The following is a 6,772-nucleotide window of genomic DNA, read 5'->3' as shown; positions in this document are numbered from 1 at the left end:
GAGAGTATATTCATCTGAGTGATTTCTCGGTACTTTCAATAGAATATCAGAGGTCAATGGACAAAATACTTATTCTTTTAGATATTCTCTAGTCACTGATCAACCTGCCCTATGTTTCTTAGCAGCTATCTCCTTTCTTTGAAGGGGCACTATAAGGTCCAATCCACTAAACATATCTAGCAAATTCATTCATATTGATTCATCTAATATACACAGTATAAATATTGCACTTGGTCCTTGAATGAAAATAAAGTCATATAAAATATGTTTACAAACTCTGTGATAACCTATAATTTTGCAGCTATTCTTTCATATTCCTTTTGTTGAATTGAAAGAACTGGATAATTAAATTTCAGATCTAGCATCTGGATCTAAACAAATATCAAAAAAGAACCGATATGAATGAACTAATTATCAGCATTACTAACAATTGGTTTCTCTTAAAGCCTGGAGCTTTGAAACCTGGTAAATATATGGACTGGGACAGAATGTTAGAGGGCTGCTGTTTTACACATTTTTTAAGCAGTATTTCCTTGTTTCTCATTGGTTTAAGAGGTGTTAATATGGTAAGCACGACAGGAAATAACTGAGGGGATTCACTGCTATGTGTTGCCATTTTATAGTCAAACAAATTTTATGGTGGTAGTGAAACCATTTCAGCTTTGTTCCCTCCCACATAAAGATAGATGACCTGGCCACGAGATGGTTACGTTTAATACCTGTTGTATAATTTATGACTCTCTTAATGAATGTCTGAACAAGCAGGAGTTACAAAATTGCTTATGTTGCGAAGGTCAAATAAATGTGGAAGTATGTCTCCACACCTTATGAAGCATGGGATTAGGGGTGATTTGGTCAAGGTGAACAAGAGGGAAAACAGAGAAAAATGGTTTCGGTAACGGCACACTCTTAGTGCTACCGTAACCACCCTATTTATCAATATAGCAGGAGTCGGTGCCAAGTTGGGCCTGGTGAACTCTGCTCTTGAGCTTTTATGCCTGAGTTCCCAGGCCATGATAGCAGAGCAACATGCAGGTCTATCTCTGTTGTGACTCTCCATGAGAGTCCTGACCCTGAAATTAAGCTCAAGCGGACCTGAAAGGATGATGGCCTAGCGGACCGTGTAGGGTGAAGCAGGAGCAGGGACGGACGGGTGCGAAGGGGCAACTAAACGTGGGCCGGGCAACGCGAAGAGGTGCAGGGTGAGGAGCCAGCGCATCAGGTAGGCTGAAGCATGAACAAGCTGAGAAAGGGAAGCGAGAGCGAACCGCGTAGGTCAGAGAGGCGGCAGGGAGAGGCGCAGAGGCGGTGGGATGACCCGGAGGGCATCTGGCAAACTGGGTGCGGACCCGGTAGGGTGGAGCTCAAGCGGACCTGAAAGGAATACACCAGGGTAGAGCTCAAGCGGACTTGAATGTGACACTGCAGGATGCAGCTCAAGCCGACCCGAAAGGGTGATGGCCGAGCGGACCGTGTAGGGTGAACCAGGAGTAGGATGGAGGGTGCGGAGGGGCAAATAAACGTGCAACGTGAAGCATGAACGAGCTGAGAAAGGGAAGCGAGAGCGAACCGCGTAGGTCAGAGAGGCGGCGGGCGGCAGATAGAGAGGCGCAGAGGCGGCGGGATGACGCCGAGTGCACTTGGCAAATTGGGTGCGGACCCGGCAGGGTGGAGCTCAAACCCACCTGGAAGGGAGAGGCCTAGCGGACCGTGTAGGGTGAAGCAGGATCAGGGACGAGCGGTGCGAAGGGGCAACTAAACGTGGGCCGGGCAACGCGAAAAGGTGCAGGGTGAGGAGCCAGCGTACCAGGTAGGCTGAAGCATGAACAAGCTGAGAAAGGGAAGCGAGAGCGAACCGCGTAGGTCAGAGAGGTGGCGGGCGGCAGGGAGAGGCGCAGAGGCGGCGGGATGACCCGGAGGGCAGCTGGCAAACCGGGTGCGGACCCGTTAGGGTGAAGTTCAAGCGGACCTGAAAGGGTGATGGTCTAGCGGAGTTCGAGCGGACCTGGAAGGAATACACAAGGGTTGAGCTCAAGCGGACGTGAAAGGATGATGTCCGAGCAGAGCTTCAGCGGACCTGAAAGGAATACACAAGGGTTGAGCTCCAGCGGACCCGACAACGAGGAACAGACGGCATTTAATCGTGAGGTGGTGCATTTTCACAGAGTGAGGAGCGGCAATGTAGACCTGGTGGCTCAGTTGTCAGGTGTTCACGAACAGAAAATTGGTGTGGTGTGGTGTGGTGTGTGTGGGGGGCGGGGGGCGTAGGTTCGTGGACACATCAACAGACATCTCAGGGCGATTTAGGAATGGTTAGTAAAACGCGTGGAATCTTAGGCTTCTTAAATAGACCCTTTGAATATAGAGCAGGAAAGTTATGCTAAATCATAAACAAAACAAAATTACGGATGCTGGGTGAAAAACACATCGACGCTGGAGGAACTCAGCAGGCCAGGCAGCATCCGTGGAGAAAAGCAGGAGGTCAAGGTTTCAGGTCAGGACCCTTCTTCAGTACTGGAGATAGGAAAAGGGGAAAGCCCAGTATATAGGAGGGAAAAGCAGAGCAGTGATAGGTGGACAAAAGAGGGGAGGCGGGGTGGGCGCAATCTTTGTATCCAATGGGCGTTTTTCATTCTAGATTCCAGCAGCTGCAGTCCTTTATTTCTCTGGTATTACAGATGCTGGGATCTGAAATAAAAACAGAAAATGCAGAAAAAAACACATTAGGCCTGGCAACCCTAAGTGTGGGACCATTATCGAAAGCCTTCCAAAAATCCAAATATACCAAATCCACTTCTTCCTCTTCATCTATTCCAACAGAAGCATCCTCAAAGAACCCCAATGGATCAGTCAAATATGATTCCCCTTTTATAAATCCACATTGACTCTGCTCAATCTTATCATTATTTTCGAAGTGACTCAATATCCCATCCTTTATTACAGTTGCCAGTATTTCCCAACCACTGTCGTCAGTACTTCCCTTTTTTTCTCTTGGCTACCTTCCAATCTGCAGGAACAATTCCAGACTCGATCAGACTTTGGAAAGGGATTGCCAGAGAATTCACTATCTCTGTAGCCACCTATTTTGAAAGTCACATTGAAAATGAGAATCACTTTCAATATCTTGGGAGCCACTTCTCAGTGAGGCAGACATCAATGACAAAAATTCACCACTGCCCCAAGTGTGCCAGCTCTAATTTTGTCCCTTTAAAGAAAAAAATATTCAAATGTCAAGATCTCAAATTCAGTTCAATGCTTTCTGTCTACTGGGCAGAAATGATCCTCACGCTCCCACTAACCATATCGTCTTCATGTTTATCACCAGACTCCCGAAACCAGCACTCTACTCCGTCCTCCGTCATGGCTAAAGATATCCAGGAAGATGGGGAAAATGTTTCAAGGATGTTCTCAAAGTCATTGAAAACATGGAACATATTCTTTAACTCATGGGAATCCCTGGCCCATGACTGCTCAAGATTGCGAAGGAGCTTCCCAGAAGGTACCTAACACTTAGGTTTTTTTCAATAGCAACCCACGGTGGTCAAGCAAAAATGACAAGAGCATGGAACTTCCTAAGTAACCCTCCTATCTTCATCCGCAGGTATCTACTACCCACCTGTGGCAAAGTCTACAGATCCCACAGACAACTCTGTGTTAAACCAGGGCAAAACTTCCACACTTATGGCAGGGCCCAGGAGAGTGTTGCAGAACAGAGAGGCTGAGGGGTACAAGTACATAGTTCCCTAAAAATGGTGACACAGGTAGACAGAGTGGGGAAAAAGGCATTTGGCATGCTTGCCTTCATTGGTTAGGGCAATCCGAGGGTTGGAACGTCATGTTACAACATCCTTTCTACTCCTCAGCGACCAGAACTGCACACAATACAGAGTCTGTAGAAAAGACGTCATTAAGCTGGAAAGAGTACAGAAAAGATTCACAAGGATGTTACTGGGACTGGCAGACTTGAGTTATAAGGAGACACTAGATAGGCTGGGACTTTTTTCCCTGGAGTGGAGAAGAGTGACCTTATAGAGGTATATAAAAGCACAAGGGGCACAGATAAAGTGAATGTTCACTGTCTTTTTCCCAGGGTAGGAGAATCTAAAACTAGATGACATAGATGTGAGAGGGGAAATATTTAAAGGGGACCTGGGAGGCAACTTTTTCACGCAGAGATGGTGAGTATATGGAACGAGGTGCCAGAGGAAGTGGTAGAGGCGGGTACAATTACCATGTTTAAAAGACATTTGGACAGGTACATGGATAGGAAAGGTTTAGAGGGAAATGGGCCAAATGCAGGCAGATGGGACTAACTCAGGTAGGCAATGGAGGATTTGGGCTGAAGGGCCCATTTCCATGCTGTATAGCTCTATGACTACATGACTGTATGACTAGTTAAATCTGAACTATTGAGCCACTTCCCAACTTTTGAATTCAAGTCAATGTTCTCTTGTTGTCAAAATTATGACCGGAGCAGATGTACTTTTAAAACACAAATTAATACTAAATACTTAAGTAGGAGATCCCAGGAATCTTGCAGCTTCCATCACCTCCTCATAGAGCAGCAGCACAGGAGGCCAGATAGAACCTTGAGCCTGTTTTCCATTTTGTTAGATTGTGGCTGAACTCACTGTAGGTCTGAGCTCCACGTTCCTGCCTGATCCCCATAACCTTTGACCCTACACAGCTAACTCTACCTGTCCACTGTCAAGGTTGACTTCACTGGTGACCAGAGTCCTCTGGTCACCATCATACACTACCCATCCTTAATTATCCTTAAGAAAGTGATGGTGAGCAGCATTGTTGCACCCCTGTAGTCCATACAGGGAAGATGCCCCCATTGTGCTCTTAGCTTGGTAGTTCCTGAATTTCTACCCAAAACCAGTGAAAATGTAGCAATATATTTCAAAGTCAGGATATTATGTTACTTGGAATGAAAGCTAAAGGTGGTGATGGAGGTTGTGTGTTGGAAAGAACATTTGAAGAAAACTTAGCAATATACCAGAGCACAATTTGTGGATGATACTCACACAAAAGCAGACAGGTAGTGTTGCAACCAGGATGTAAATTAGTTCAGATTATTACATGGAAAGATGTATGAACTAAACTAAATGAATCATCATAACATGGCTCTGTGATACTACAGTGTAATCTGTGGATGATAAATACTACAGTTATAGTACACAGTGGTGATTAGTTGCTACTTTAACCTGATTGGTTTTGACCTTCTTAAGTACTGTTGGAATTGCATTCATCCAGCAAGTGGAGAGTATTCTGTCATTCTGCTGACCTGTGCATGAGTGGTGGGAAATTTTGTAACGTTGGATCACTTAATGGAGAATTTCCTGGCACATGCACTTCATACCTCTGGCTAATAACTTCAGGGTTGTATTTAGACATCTCAATATCTTGTCTCCTACTCCCAGCTTCCCTTGGTATTTGGGAAATGTTACATTGCTCTGTCAGTAGACCTGGGCGAAGCAATGCATTACTTAAACTCTCTCTGGCATTGCCTTTTGTTAAATTTGTGACCAAAGAACTAAAGAGAAAACTTGCATTTTCATTCTGCCCTTGTCAACAATTGAACATCCTAAATATTTCATAGCTAATACATTCTGTAATGATTATTGTAATGTTGGAAATGCAGCGACCAATTTGACCCTGCAGCTGACAATAAGACTAAAGAACAATGTTAGGTCGGCAGATAACTATTGTCCAGCTCTTCTCCTAATGTGTCATGTGATCGCCTGTTCTTACTTCAAAGCCAGACTGTCTGTTTAATCTGACAGCAACCCCAACAATACCGCCCTCTTTCAGAATTCTGTTCAATATGTGGGAAGAAAGAAGCAAGAAGTTGTTTTCCATTATGCCTATTCAGTCCAAATGTACACGAGCCAATGATTTTCTCTTGTGAGCATTAATAACGTAACTGTTGCAAAAAGCTAGCTGCTGGAGGAACTCAGCCAGTCAGGCAGCATCTGTGGAGGGAAATGGACAGTCGATGCTTCGGATCAAGACCCTTCATCTGAACTGCAGTTCCTCCAGCAGTTTCTTTTTTGTTCCAGATTCCTACAACTCCAGTCTCCAGTAACGTAACTGTTGTTGTATCGAGAGAAGCTGAGACTGCGGGGATTGAGTAGTGGTTGGCAAACAACTGAATATCTCCTGGATATCTGGCAACGGGAAAGGAATCTACACACCACCCACTGGAGTTTTCATGTTGGGTGGCCAGTCTCTGTGATTCACTCTGTCCCGGGTACTTGAAGCTCTTCATCATTGTCCTCACCTTTTTCTTAATAAATTCTGCCAAAACTTAATTGGTTCCAAATCTCTTTTTCAATAAAATATCCATTTACTTTAAACCTTTCTGATAATTTAAATCAGGGTTTGTCACCTCTTCACCTTCAATTCTTGTCAACTATGCTGTGACAAATTGCAATAGCGTACAAGTCTCAATGGGCACTGCTGGCACTCGAAAAAAGGAGCATATGGTCACGAGCAGGAACTGGGCTGCAATTTACATACACCTTTGCCAGGATCCTGGTGGCCAACGACTCAAGTGAAAGGGCAAGTTGCTGTGAGAATGACTAACTCGTGCTCTGAATGTTGTCCTTAATCTCACGGAGGTGCAATTAACAGAAGTGAGGAAGTGATGCATCAGTTGTGTGGAGGCCCATCTGGAACACTGGGTTCAGTTTTGGCCACTGCGCTCCAGGGACTGGATGTACTGGAGATTCACTAGAATGATACCGGGCCTGTAGAGTCAAATTAT

General features: G+C 45.0%; 1 long non-coding RNA gene across 1 annotated transcript; it reads left to right on the top strand.

Moving 5' to 3' along the window:
- The first annotated feature begins 1,660 nt into the window (after window positions 1-1,660).
- LOC127579527 (uncharacterized) lies at window positions 1,661-6,291 on the top strand. Its single transcript, XR_007957690.1, has 3 exons — window positions 1,661-1,810; window positions 3,326-3,499; window positions 6,066-6,291. It is a non-coding gene; the product is annotated as an uncharacterized LOC127579527 (long non-coding RNA).
- The last annotated feature ends 481 nt before the right edge of the window (window positions 6,292-6,772 follow it).

Source organism: Pristis pectinata, chromosome 17, assembly GCF_009764475.1.
Source record: "Pristis pectinata isolate sPriPec2 chromosome 17, sPriPec2.1.pri, whole genome shotgun sequence".
NCBI lineage: Eukaryota > Metazoa > Chordata > Chondrichthyes > Rhinopristiformes > Pristidae > Pristis > Pristis pectinata.
Note: the sequence above shows the minus strand (reverse complement) of the source record. Positions and strands in the feature narration are given on the sequence as shown.